The sequence below is a fragment of the Sus scrofa genome, chromosome 10 (assembly GCF_054392235.1).
Source record: "Sus scrofa isolate SSC_HxYL_T2T_F1_AM1 chromosome 10, Sscrofa_HxYL_maternal_Yorkshire_Landrace_v2.0, whole genome shotgun sequence".
Taxonomy (NCBI): Eukaryota; Metazoa; Chordata; class Mammalia; order Artiodactyla; family Suidae; genus Sus; species Sus scrofa.
This window is the reverse complement of record NC_139392.1, coordinates 13,165,802-13,180,816: the sequence shown is the minus strand read 5'-3', so window position 1 is coordinate 13,180,816 and position 15,015 is coordinate 13,165,802. Positions and strand designations below refer to the sequence as shown.

The 15,015-nt window shown below is 39.9% G+C and overlaps 1 protein-coding gene across 1 annotated transcript in view; it reads right to left on the bottom strand.

Annotated features, from left to right (window-relative positions):
• The window catches only part of LOC110255634 (uncharacterized), a 601,290-nt gene that overhangs the window by 218,746 nt on the left and 367,529 nt on the right, over positions 1–15,015 (bottom strand). Inside the window, exon 5 of the mRNA XM_084979194.1 lies at positions 749–813. The gene's annotated coding sequence lies outside the window, so the exon portion shown is untranslated. The remainder of the gene's footprint in view (positions 1–748; positions 814–15,015) is intronic.

The window sequence follows — 15,015 nt, the reverse complement described above, 5'->3', positions numbered from 1 at the left end:
ATAAAAGAACAACAACAATGAACTACCATTACACATCTATGAAAATGGTTAAAATTTATATGACTGAAAATCGTGAGTATTGGTGAGGAGGTAGAGCAAATGAAACTGCTGATGGAGGTACAAAAGGATACAAATATTTTGTAAAACAGTCTGACGATATCTTACGAAGTTCAACATATACTCACTTCTCCTTGATTTTTATTGAGGAGAAATGAAAACACATGTCCACACAAAGGCTTTTAAAATAATTCTTAAAGCAGTATTATTCAAAAAGGCACAAAACAAAAACAACCCACATACCCATCAGCTGATGATATATATATATATATATATATATATATATATATATGTGTGTGTGTGTGTGTGTGTGTGTGTGTGTGTATATATATATATATTCTTACTAGGGAGTATTACATGGCAATGAAAAAGGAACAAAATCTTAACACATGCAACAACATAGAGAATCTCAAAATAATTTATGCTGAGTGATGAAATCCAGATGAAAAAATAATGTATATTCTATGATTCAATTTCTACGAAATTCTAAAAATAGGCAAGCCCCTAAAAGGCAGGTCAAGTGGTTGTTTGAAGCTGGGAATCAGAGTGAGTTTTGAATGGGCAGGAGGAAACTTTTTGATAAGATTACACAAATTGTTTTATGCACTGACTGTAGCAGTAGTTACACAACTGTATAAAGCTCAGGAAGTTCATATGTTAAACAAAGAAACAAAAAAACAAAGCCACTCACTTTTCTCCTGTGCAGTACTAAGAGCCCCGGCCTCCAGCATCCCGTTGCTGCCATTCCCGTAGAATCTGGGAAGGGATGGGACAAAGGTTGAGTTTGGTCCTTTGCTCTGCTCGAACCTTCTAGCCCGCATGGTTTTCCCTAATTGCTTACAGTATTTCTCCAAAATATTATGAAGACTAAAGTATTTCTTTTGAAAGCAAAACTCTTCCACTTTCAAACAAAAATAGCAATAAATATATCCACTTAGTTTGGGCTTTGGCTTTTGCTCTGTCTATTCTCTCATCCTAGTCCCCACTACTGCTTCTTCAAAAATCTTAGAACAAGGTAGGAGTTTCTGCTGTGGCACAATGGGTTAAGGATATGGCATTGTCTCTGCATCTGCTCCTGTCACTGCTGAGCCGTGGGTTCGATTCTTGGCCTGGCGAAGTGGGATAAGGATCTGGTGTTGCTGAGGCACAGGTCCCTGGCCCAGGAAATTCCATATGCCCTGGGTGTGGTCAAAACAAAACAAACAAACAAATACACAAAAACACGATAAACTACCCTGCCCACAGCCCACATCAACTCCATGAACATTGTCCATGGAGTTCCAGTCATGGCACAGTGGAAATGAATGACTAGCATCCATAAGGATATGGGTTCGATCCCTGGCCTCACTCCATGGAGTAAGGATCCGGTGTTGCGGTGGGCTGTGGTGTAGGTCGCATACACGGCTCGGATCTGGCATTGCTGTGGCTATGGTGTAGGCCGGTGGCTCCGTCTCTGATTTGACCCATAGCCTGGGAACCTCCATATGGTGCGGGTGTGGCCCTATAAAGACAAAAAAACAAAAAATAAACAACAAAAACATTATCCAATATCCATCATGAAACAGTGTTTAAGTTGCAAACACATTCCTCAAACACACTTAACAGCCAATGGAAAATGTCTTTGAATTCCTTTCCTTATCTAGCAAACAGCAAGCTGGGAGCCAAGGTAAGAGCAGAAAGGCTGGAGGAAGAAATAAAGAAAAGGCTATAACGCACAGTTATATGAAGTAATACATTATCCACCACAGCAGGAGCCCTAATATGTCTTTAAAGAATGGCCATAATAAACAGCACTCTCCCTGAAGAGCTGTGACACCTGCTACTGATTTTTCTTCCCTCAAATTGGAAATCACTGGTGAAATTCTACAAACAGAAGAGGACCCTGGGTGTTGCTTTTAGACAGCTGGGCAATATGCTTTCAAGATGTCCAAGAGCGCTCGGAGGGTACCCAGACACAGAGACGCAGAGACGGATGGGGGAAAAAGATCAGGAGGGAGAGACAGACAGAGAGACCTGGAAAGATGGGAAGAGAGAGAGAGGGAGAGAGAGAGAGAGAGAAAAATCCAGTCGGTTTCTCATGGCAACGCATGGGCTATTTGCTTAACTTGCTCATTCTCTAACCACTCCTCCCATATTTTGGATTTAATAAAGCCCCAGTAAGCCTTGGCCCCAAGCACCTTTTTGTGCTTAATTGTTAACCTCATATGCAATTGGAAGGAAATTTAATCCATATGTTTCTGCTCATTTACACTTAAATCATTCGAATATGCTGTTTTAACCCCAATTTGTCATTCGCAGAAACTTTAGAGACTTAAATAAATCCCTGGAGGCCAGTCTCAACCCCTGCACCACTCCTTCGTGGTCCTGAAGTAAATACAGACCCTTGAATTCAAGAGTTTGAGGGCAAGTAGAGAGATTTGCAGGAAGTTTCCAAACAAACCCTGGTTCCCTTCCAATTCAGAGGGAACCCTTTCTCAGATCCCTTTGCTACTTAGTCCCCGCTTTTAATGTTGGATGCTCCGGGGCTTAGCCTTAGCTTTTTTTTTTTTTTTTTTTTTTGAGCCTCCCTTTCTCCTTAGGGAAGAAGCTCTTTCAGTCCCGTGTCTATATGCACCACTCATGCTAATATCAGTGTTATCAGTGGTGTATCTCTGATGTCAGTCTTTCCCCCGAGTTTCCATCTTGTGTACGTGTGTGCCTCCTAGTTTCTGTTGGACATCACCACTTAAAAGTTACATAAGCACCTCAAATTTAACTTTCCAAAAGGCCATATGTGATACTATTTTTGCAACCTCTTATAAGTCTACAATCATTTCAAATAAAAATTTAATAAATTAAAAAAATTGATTTAGCAAGGAAATATTTAATGCCTGCCTGCCTGAAACAGGATGTCCTCAAACATTTGCATCTCAGTAAAAGGCACAATTTTCTCCCAGTTGTATTTTTTTTTAGAAATGGTTTTTCTGGTTTCCTTCCTTTCCCTAACCGTCTGTATCCAGCCCACTAGTGAGTTCTGTTGGCTCCATAAGAAAATGCTTGCTTTTCCTGCTTTGTCACCTTGCTGAGCAGCAAGCGAGTGTGGCACTTGCATGTGCTAAGAAGTCCTTCACTTTAGTGATGAATATTAGTTAGTTAAGAAGCATGAGAGCACAGTCCAAGTGCTGCAGTGGGATTTCGAACCCGCTGTGCCACAGGGGGAGGGGCTCGTTTGTATTTCTTTGTCTCATATCCGCATCTTGGCTCTCTTCTTTCCCTCTCCCCACTGGCAACCACTAGTTTGTTCTATCCGTAAGTCTGTTTCAGCTTTGTTATATACATTTGTTTTATGTTATATATTCTACACATAAATAATAACAGAGAATCTGTCTTCCTCTGACTTATTTCATTAAGTAAATGCAATCTGGGTCCCTCCACATTGTTGCAAATGACAGAATTTAACTTTATTATTTTATAGTTGAGTAATATTTTATTACATATATAACATAAATACAAATATATTATATTATATTCATATACATATAATATATAATACATATTATATTCATACACATATTTTATATATATATTCATTCAACTACCAATGGACACTTAGGCTGCTTCCATGTCTTGGTTATTGTAAATAATGCTGCAATGAACATTGGATTGCATATATCGTTTTGAGCTAGGATTTTCATTTTCTTTGGCTATGTACACAGGAATCAAAGTGCTGAACTATACCAGTAGTTCTAGTTTTAGTTTTGAAAAACCCTCGGAGTTCCCATTGTGGCGCAGCAGAAACGAATCAGACTAGGAACCATGAGGTTGCGGGTTCCATCCCTGGCCTCGCTCAGTGGGTTAAGGTTCTGGGGTTGCCCTGAGCTGTGGTGTAGGTCGCAGACAAGGCTCGGATCTGGCGTTGCTGTGGCTGTGGTGTAGGCCGGCAGCAACAGCTCTGATTAGACCCCTAGCCTGGGAACCTCCATATGCTTACAGGGCGGCCCTAAAAAGACAAAAGTCAAAAAAAAAAAAAAAAACCCCAAAAAACCCTCCATCCAGTTTTCTGCACTGGTTGGATCAATTTACATCACCACTTACGGTTTACTAAGGTTCACTTTCCCCCACATCCTACATGCATTTGCAGTTTATAGATTTTGCTGATAGCAATTCTGAAATACCTCATTGCGGTTTTGACTTGTATTTCTCTGATGATTAATGACGTTGAACATCTTTTCATTTGCATGTTGGATATCTGCATATCTTTGGGGAAATGTCTAGTCAGGTCTTCTGCCCATTATTAATCATTTTTTACATCGAGTTGTAGGACCTGTTTATATAGTTTCGATATTAACCCCTTATTAGCCATATCATTTGCAAAGAGTGACTCCATTCAGTGGACTGTCTTTTCATTTGTTCAGTGGTTTCCTTTGCTATGAACCAGCTTTTAAATTTATTTGCTCCCATTTGTTTATTTTGCTTTTCTTCATTTTGCTTTAGAGACAGAGCCAATAAATGCAATGATTTATGTCAGAGTGTCTGCCTGTGTTTTCCTCCAAAAGTTTTACAGTGCCTGGCCTTACATTTCAGTCTTTAACCCATTTTGAGTTTATTTTTGTATGCAGTGTTAGAGAGTGTTATAATTTCAGTCTTTTACATGTAGCTGCCCAGTTTTCCCGGCACCACTTATTGAAGAGACTATCTTTTTCCAGTGAATGTTCTCACTTCCTTTGTCTTAAAGCAATCGATCACAAGAGTATGGGTTTATTTCTGAGCACTCCATTTTATTCCATTGATCTCAGGGTCTATTTTTGTATCAGCACCATGTTGGGTTTTTTTTATTATTATTATTATCCTTTGTTTTTCCTTTTTTAGAGTTTTATTGAAATATAGTTGATTTACAATGTTGTGATAATTTCTGCTGTACAACAAAGTGATTCAGTTATATATGTACACACACCCATTCTTTCTTCTGATTCTCTTCCCACATAGATTATCACAGAATATTGGGTACAGTTCCTTGTGCTATACAGCAGGCCCCCGTTGGTCCATCATTCCATATACCTCAGTGGGAATACACCAATCCCAAACCCCCAGTCCATCCCTCCCCACCTCTCAACCTGTCCCCTTTGATAACCATCAGTTTGTTTTCAAAATAGGTGAGTCTGTTTCTGTTCTGCAAATAAGTTCATTTGTATTCTTTTTTAAGATTCCACATATAAGTGATATCATATGATGTTTGTATTTCACTGTCTGATTAACTTCACTTAATATGATAATTTCTAGGTCCATCCATGTTGCTGCAAATGGCATTATTTTCTGGGCCTTCAACCTCCAGTGCCCTGTCCCCCCAGTGAGCCACAGCCATCCCCTGCTCTCCCAGGAGACCCTCTAAGACCTGCAGTGATGTCTGACCCAGATTCTTTTGGAGTCCCTACTTTTCTCCGGAGTCCAGTGCATATGAAACCCTGTAGTGAACCCTCCAAGAGTGGGGTCTCTGTTTTCCCCAGTCTGTGGCGCTCCTGTACTCAAACCCCACTGGCCTTTGATGCCAAATGCTCGGAGGGCTCCTTCTCTCAATGCCAAACCCCTAGGCTGGGGAACTTGACATGGGGTTCAGAATCCTCACTGTGGGAGAACTTCTGCCATCTAGCTATTTTCCAGTCTATGGGTTGCCCACTTGGAGGGTACAGATTGCTTATATCCCAAAAGTACCCATTTTACCATCTGGAGGTGGCCTCTTCTTTTGTCTTTGGGTATAGGATATCTTTTTTGGTAGCTTCTAGTCTATTTTGTTGATGGTCGTTCAGCAATTAGTTATAATTTTTGTGTTTTTGTGAGAGGAGGTGAACTTGAGTCCTTCTTCTCTGCCTTCTTGTCTCTGAATCCTCAGCACCATGCTATTTGGATTTCTGTAGATCTGTATTATAGTCTGAAGCCTGGGAGCATGATTCTTCCAGCTTTGTTCTTTCTCAGAATTGCTGTTTGTGGCCATTTGTGGTTCCACATAAATTTTGGGATTATTTGTTCCAGTCCTGTGAAAATATCACGGGTACTTTGATAGAGATTGCATTAAATCTGTAGATTGTTTTGGGTATAAGCAATTTTTTTTTTTGGTATAAGCAATTTTTTGAAACCATGAACTTGGTCTTTCCATTTCTTTGTATCATCTTCATTTCCCTTCATCAATGTATTTTTTTTAATTTTTTTTTTTTTTTTGTCTTTTTGCCTTTTCTAGGGCCACTTCCCACTGCATATGGAGGTTCCCAGGCTAGGGGTCTAATCGGAGCTGTAGCTACCAGCCTATGACAGAGCCACAACAATGCGGGATCTGAGTGGCGTCTGTGACATACACCACAGCTCATGGCAACGCCGGATCCCTAACCCACTGAGCAAGGCCAGGGATCGAACCCGCAACCTCATGGTTCCTAGTCGGATTCGTTAACCACTGTGCCACGACAGGAACTCATTAATGTATTTTTTAAAATTTTCAGCACCTCCTAGTTAAGTTTATTCATAGCTATTTTATTCTTTGTGATATAATTATAAATGGGATTGCTTTCTTGCTTTCTCTGAGAGTCATTAGTGTATAGCAATGAAACAGATTTCATACATTAATTTTGTACTTTACTGAATTTATTTATCAGTTCTAATTGTTTTTTGGTGGAGACTTTAGGGTTTTCTGTATGTAGTATTCTTTCGATACTATGTTAAATGGATGTGGTAGGAGCAGGCATCCTATTGTACAGCAAAGTGACCCAGTCATACACATATATGTACATTCTTCTTATTTCCCAATAAGTATGGGGAAAAAAAGAATGTACATATGTGGTATTGTTATTTCTCCTCTTTCATTTCTTATCGTGTTTATTTTTCTCTTTGTTTCTTAATGAGTCTGGCTAAAGATTTATTAATTTTATTTGTCTTTTCAAATAAAAAGTTCTTGGTTTAATACATCTTTTCTATTTTTTACCTCTATTTTAATTATTTCCTCTCTGATCTTCATTTTTTTCCTCTGCTGTCTTTGAGTTCCGTTTTCCTTTTTCTCATTCCTTTGGATAGTAGGTCAAGTAGTGTTTTGAAATTTTCTTGTTTGAGTTAGGCCTATAACTTCCCTCTATAAACCTCCGTCTTAGAACTATTTTTACTGCATCTTATAGGTTTTGGAATGGTGTATTTCCATTTTCATTTTCTTGAGGTATTTTTTGATTTCCTCTCTGATATTTTCAGTGAGTCATTGGTTTCTTAGTTGCCTATTGTTTAGTTTCCATGTTACTGTGCTTTTCCCATTTTATTTCTGAAACTGAATTCTAGTTCCATACCATTGAGTTGGAAAAAATGCTTGATATGATTTCTAGCCTCTTAACTTTGTGGAGACTTATTTTGTGGCCTAGTATGTGTTCTATCCTGGATAACGTTTGATGTACACTTGAAAAGAATGTGTAGTCTTCTGTTTTCAGATGGAATGTCCTGTAGATATCCATTAAGTCTAGATGTTCTATTGTGTCATTTAAGACCACAGTCACCTTATGAATTTTCTGTCTGCATGGTCTATTTATTGATTTCAGTGGGGTATTAAGTGCCCTGCCATCACTGTATTATTATCAATTTCTCACTTTATATCTGTTAATATCTGTTTTATATATGTAGGTGCTGTGGTAATAGTTTATAAATGTTAATGAGTATAATATCCTTTTCTTGTATTGATCCCTTTATTGTTATATATCTTTCTTTGTCTTTCATTAGAGATTTTGTTTTAATGTCTGTTTTGTCTGACATGAGTATTGCTACCGCTGCTTTCTTGTTGTTTCCATTTGCACAGAACATATTTTTCCATCCCCTCACTTTCAGTCTCTTGTGTCTTTAGCTCTGAAATGAGTATCATGTAAGCTGCATATAGATGGGCTGGACTTTTTATTCAATTATCCACCATGCCTTTTTAGTGGGGCATTTAGTCCACTGAAATTCAAAGTAATTATTGATAGGTATGTTTTTACTGCAATTGTATTACTTGTTTTCTGTTTTTGTAGTTCTTTTTTCTTCTATTTTTGGTTTATTTCCTTGAGGTTTATTGATTCTCTTTAATGTCCATGTTCCTTTCTAGTTTTTGTTTATCTATTGTAGGTTTTTGATTTGTGCTTACCACATGCGGGGTTTATATATGTTGACCTGTAACTATATCTACTTGTTTAAAACCATTAGTCTTTTAAGTTCAAACATACTTTAAAAAGGTTTACCTTTTTTACTCCTTTCCTCCACATTTGTTTTTGATGTCATATTTTGCATCTTCATGTTTATTCCTTCACTATTTATTGTAGTTACAGTTCCTTTCCAATTTTTTGTCTTTTAATCTCCACAATAATGTATTTAAGTGGATGATCCTCAGCCTTTACATTTGCCTTTCCTAGTGGGATTTTTTCCTTTCCTGTAGTTTCTTTCATTATTTTTTTTTAATTGAGGTATAGTTGATGTACAATACCTTCCCCTGGGTTCTTCCTTCTTAGATATAGCCTTTTCTTTTCCACTTAAAGAAGTCCTTTTAACATCTCTTTTAGGGTAAGTTTAATACTGAACTATTTTATATAATTTTGGCTTGTCTGAGAAATTATTTATTCTCCCCCCAACCCCCACACACTCAGATTCCACTTTGGATCTGATTTGAGTTTGTGTCTCTTGGCTGAGCTCTTTCTTCAGTCATGGCAGCTCTTGCTCCTGTGTGGAGCTGCAGCATGAAGAAAATGGGGCTGGAGGCTTCACTCAGGTTAGGCAGAGGTGTTTGCATGAAACCAGTTAGCCACCTGCACATTTTCAATCTTCTCTCTCTGTCCTGCCTCAGGAGCAAGCAAATGTTCTCACATTCCTCCCAAGTGGATCCTGCCCATAGCCCTTCTGTTAGTCCCACTGGCCTGCTGACTAGCCAGCAGGGGTGGGGGGTTTGTCTTTCCATGTTGGACCTCAGGACTGGGGCACCTAATATGTGGCTCAAACTGGTCACACCACGGGGAGGTACTCCACCCATATAATATCCCTTTTTCTCTGAGTCTCCTCACAGGGGCACATGTGTCAACCTGATCCTTCTCTTTGCTTCCTTTCTGATCCCATGTGGACCTTTCTTACAGTCCTGATTTCACAGGCATCTGTCAGTTACCTGTTAGATTTCTGTGAAAATTGTTCCACATGTAAATGTATTTTTGCTGTATTCATGGGGGGGGGGTAGTTCCATGCCCTCCTACCATGTCTTCGCCTACAAACTCTTCTTTTAAACATTCACAGATGTGCCTGCCTAGAAATTCACCTTTTATTTCTCAGCTCAGCTATTTATCCTATTGTACAGTCTGCTTAACACCATTAAATATATTACCTTATGGGGTTAGTATCATTAATTTATTTACATCTCTGTGCTTCTTATTCCTTGAGGGCAAAGATTATGCTCTTTATCAATTTATCTTTAACTCCTAGCAAAGTTCCTGGCACAAAAATTGACTTGAGCTTAAATGTTTGTTACATTTGCAAAGCACTTTTATGCACCTTATGTCATTTCATTACATAACAATCCTGTGGGGCAGGTATTATTATCCTCATGTAAGAGTCGAGGAAATTAAGGTTTAGAGAGATTAAGAGATTCAGACAAGGGTGTACAGTTAATAAGTGTCATAAATTTGACTGTAGCCAAGATCTTCTAAATACCAAACCGGTATTCTTTCCATTATACCACAGTTGCCTTTTGAGATGCCATTTATTGTGCAACTGAGGAAATGACCATCATCACCATTTTGCAGGTCAAGCAAAACAGGAGAAATTCCACCAGGTAATTCATTTCTCTGGCAGCAACAGGAAACAAGACTAGGAAGCCAGCATTATTATTCTGCCTTGTAGCCAATTCATTTGCATGTAATTAACACCACATGTTTCTTGATCAAATGAGCCTACACATAAGATGAACACGTACCAGAGTTCCCCTCATGGCTCAGTGGTTAACAAATCCAACTAGGAACCATGAGGTTGTGGGTTCAATCCCTGGCCTTGCTCAGTGGGTTCAGGATCCAGCATTGCTGTGAACTGTGGTGAAGGTTGCAGACATGGCTTGGATCTGGCGTTGCTGTGGGTCTGGTGTGGGCCGGCAGCAGTAGCTCTGATTGGACCCCTAGCCTGGGAACCTCCATATGCCACGGGTGCGGCCCTAGAAAAGGCAAAAAGACAAAAAGAACATGTACCAACATACCAGTCTAAATCCTCCTCACAGTTAGCAGATCTTAGGATACTAAGCTAGACATAGAAAAAATATTTATAAAAAGCATTATTTCTTCTTGCTTTTTACCTAATGCACTTAGGAAAGTAACAGCCACATGCCTGTAATGAGCTCTGACCCCACAGTACACATATTCTCATCCTCGCTAACTCCACATTCACATATTTTTACCTTGGCACTATTAGCCAAGGTAAAAGCCCATCCTGAATTTTAAAATCTCTGAAACCAGCTTCTGAAGTCCTTCAGTTTGGGTTTAAAACTGGGGGTTACCACAAAAGCAGGTCTATTCAGCTTTTTTCATTGAAGGATTCTAAAGGGGATACTCAGGCCAGAAAGAACATTCTGGTCCTATTGAAAACCCTGAGATCTGAGTTCCAGTCGGAATTTGTTGGGGTCCCGTTAAGCCCAGGACCCATTTTAGTTCACTCTCACCTCAACTTCTGTACACTTTCAGCCTTTACTGGCACCTGTCTTCTATGGTAATGTCTGAAAGCTCAGTAGGCAGAGAGCACTCATCCCTCTGCTTTGACTTGCACAGTTGACTTGCACAGCCCAAATGGCTCAGCCCTGATCACTGCCACAGTGGTCAACAAGAAACAAGGGAATTGCATGGTCTCACTACAAGTCCACTTTTTAAAAACAAAAGTGGATCCACACATGTCTGTCTCCTTGGCTTCCATTTTGGAAATCACGCCTTTGACGCATCTGTATGTTTGGCTCTGGGGTCAGAGACCTGCCAATGAAAAACTGAGATGTGGTTTTCAAGATGTACCATCTCTGAGTTATTAGCTGGCATTTTACAATAAGAATACAATGAAAATCTGCAAAAAATATCCAGAATCAGTTTTTAAGAAAACGCAAAAGCCAAGGACGGAGACGATATCCACCCGTAAGAAAGATGAAGCAGTCATCCTAAACAGGATGCTGTGTTTGACCAAAGACATCTAGAAAGCTGACTCTGAAGGAATCATGGCATCCACTAGAAGTTTTATAATTTCAAAAACTGAAAGATTTGAGAATTGACCAAGAACGTGAGTGATGGAGCAAGGTGAAAGACAGTCATTGAATCAGTATTTGGGGACTTCCCACCAAAACAGCTCAAAGGTAATGTAATTCAGAATAAAATTACAATGCCTTGAAGAGGGTGAGGATACTTTACTGTGCCCAGTGTACCGGACCTCTCGTCTTCCCACCTTGGCCGTTTCAGTGAGGTGACTGGCCAATGTCCTCTACCGTGAAGGTATAACATCCTTGCTAAGCACCTTTACAGCGAAGTCTGCTCATTACTATTACATGTCCTAAATGGTCCCAAATTCCCAGAATAGAACTGGGAATACTTTCTTTCCAAAAGGTTAAATAATAAATGTTGAACGCTAAAGGATTCATCAGAGTTGTCTGAGAACCTGGTAGGAATTCTATAAATGTTCATTAAATAAATTAAGGATTGAATAAATGCAGAAAGGTAAGAAATTCCAAATCTACTAATAAGAGACAGTTCTCTGCCTTAGAAGAAATAATTTAACCAGCTAATGCTTAAATAGTGATCACTGCTGTGCCTAATACTTAATTTTAGTACTGCCTGCATTACTTTCTGTTACCTTTATGCCATGAATGTTTGTTTCATATGCAAGATAGCAAAATATATTGCATCTGTTCAGTCAATATTCACTAAGTACCTCCTATGTGCTAGTTACCAGTGATACAAAAATGTATCCTTATATTACTTTTTAATGAGTAGATAAATAAATAGAATATCATCATAATACAGGTAATTTTTATAACAGCAATAGGAGCAGTGATCAGTGCAAACCAAAAGAGAAATACTTAGTCCATAATCTCATTCAATTTTGTTTTCCCCACGCCTAGCATTGGAATTAAATTTTTTGACAAATAAATGAACAGATAAGTGGATCAAAGTTGAATTTATACAAGCCACAAATTTATGCAAGTATGGATATGGCAGCCTTTCATGGGGAATGCTGGGACTCCATTGAAAGGAAATCAATTTGGAGGCTTCAAGTCTCATCCTATTTCATTGGCGGTATTTAGGGTAAGAGGCATTGGTTCTCCCCTAAGACCCCAAGGTAGCAAGGCAGGGAAGACTTCTCAAGGGAACCTGGAAGGTCATCAGACCCTTGCCCCTCCAGGAAAGAAGTCAAAGTTGAATCTGTCCTAGAGAGTCCTTTGCCCTTTAGGGCTCTAGATGACACAAGTAGAACAGTACTCATTTCTCAGAAGCTCTGACAGATATATGGCTGAGCTTATGTGCCAGGCCTTGTTGAAACCCATACCTTGGGAACCATCGGAAAATTAAAGGATCCCACAGAAGCAAATGTGGAGCTTCGAGTCTGACTTGGGCAAATACGCCATCTGCATCATTTCTTAATTGGGGGATGGCGGGAAGGGATCATACTGGTGACATTTCCAGCCCCTCTTAATGAACTTTAGCAGGTATCCTGGAGTAGAACCAACTGTCCATTCCTTTTTTGAAATTGCAAAATCAATACCACATCAATATCAGCTGAGAATATCAGCTCAGAAAGTCACTGATTATCTAACAATCAATACCATGCCTGGAATTATAATTATGACTAGCTAACTGGCTCTGAACAACTCTCCTGGACCACTCCCTTCTCATCCTCAATATGCTGATTTCTTTTCTTTCTTTCTTTTTTTTTTTGCTACACTCTCAGCATGTGGAAATTCCTGGGCCAAGGATTGAACCTGCAGTGCAGTTGCAGCCTTCGCCATGGCCGCAGCAGAGCCAGATCTTTAACCTGCTGCATCACAAGGGAACTTCCTCAATCTGCGGCTTTTACTCTCTTCTACTCAGTCATGCCCTATTCTTCCATCCACTCATTTCTGACACATCTTCTAATCTCCTTGGCTTTGAAGACTCACATTCCTTTTAGGATCTGTGACCTTCTGATTCTCTTCACTTTTTAATCCTAGATTTGTTCCCACAGTTTTGATGAGTTTTCCTCCATTCTTGAACAACTTCCACCCAACCCTAAAACCTGGAGAGGAGGCCTGGGGCACCAGGACCCACAGAGCAGTCTCTTGGTGGAACTCAAGACCCAGACTCTCAGAAGCCGCCCAGGCCCTTTGCCTCACAGTATCTGCTGATTTGCCAGATACTGTGAGGCAAAGGGCCTGGGTTCAACTGCTGGCTGAATCAGTAGCTTTGTGGCCTTGGGAAAAGTCAATTTATTTGAAAGAGAGTGATCTTGTGCATAAAATAGCAATGATAGTATAATTATATTAGATCCAAAAGACATTCATAAGGCACAAAAGAATAAGATGTATGAATATCTTTATCAGCACTATTCACTCTTCTTTGGTGCTCTGATCAGCTTGAACTAGAGCTTATGGAAACAAAAATATGCACGTGTGGTCTTGGGAGGAAAAAGCAGGTAAGAAGATGCCCCATAGCTGAGATTTGGTGATTTAAAAGTAAGATTAGGAGTTCCCGTTGTGGCGCAGTGGAAATGAATCTGACTAGGAACCATGAGGTTGCGGGTTTGATCCCTGGCCTCGCTCAGTGGATTAAGGATCCAGTGTTGCCGTGAGCTGTGGTGTAGGTTGCAGATGTGGCTCAGATCTGGCATTGCTGTGGCTATAGTCTAGGCTGGCAGCTGTAGTTCCAATTCAATCTCCAGCCTGGGAGCCTCCATGTGCTGCAAGTATGGCCTTAAAAAGACAAAAGAGACAAAAAAAAAAAAAAAAAAAATAAAGTAAGATTAAAGTGGACAAGCTGGGCAGAAGAACTAAACTACACTGAAATAGGCATCTATGGAAAAAATTGGAAGAAACTATTATTAGAAAGATTAGGAAAGGAGAAGAACTAAGCAAACATTTTACAACAACCTCCAGGGGAAGGAGCAGTGTTGCAAACTGTGATTAGCACAACTGCAGTCCGATGTCCGCCCCCAGCTGGTGAGCTGGAACTAGGAATAACATGCACCATGACCTCTTGGGACCTATCTGCATGCATAGAGAGAGACACCTGCACTGAGATTCCAAAAGACAAGAGCTCTGTGATGGTGGGAAAGTGAGGACTGAAAATCAGGAGGGCGTTGTGCAGCCCAGAGGTTAAGCCTCATTGGCTGGGCTCGGAGGGGCTGCCTCCAAGCCAGCATCTTTGCTCATCAGGCCTGGCTGCAGCCAGCACTATCAATCACCCATCTCGAGACACCTAGCCTCACCATCAACTTGGAAAAAGAATTAATGTGGTGATGTTGCCACTGATGAAAATACACTGGCAGGTTTGAACGATTTCACCTAAATTTTCCTCTATTAAATTCACATGTGCAACAAAGCAGTTGGCGCCTCATATCAGTTATGACATATGGATTTTGGAAAGTGAGAGTAAGGCCAAAAAAAAAAAAAAGGAAGGGGGGCATTAATTGTAAATGTGCATGGTAAGCAGCCCTACATCGTCAAGGAGAATTATTTCCCTATTGGGAATATGTACATGGGTGCATGTGCATGAACATGCATGCACACATGCCCTCACGTGCACACACACCCACGTGCACACATAGACGTATACCTTAAAATGCACAAAATATACTGCATCTTTGACCTCTCACCTCAGAAAGAATATACCAAAGGATTTTTTCCCCTATTGCCTACATGGTTCAAAATTTTGAAGAGGCATCATGGGGCAGGGAGGAAAGCTAAGCACAAAATGAAAGACTCTATTTCCTTAATGGTTGCAGACCCTTCACACTGCA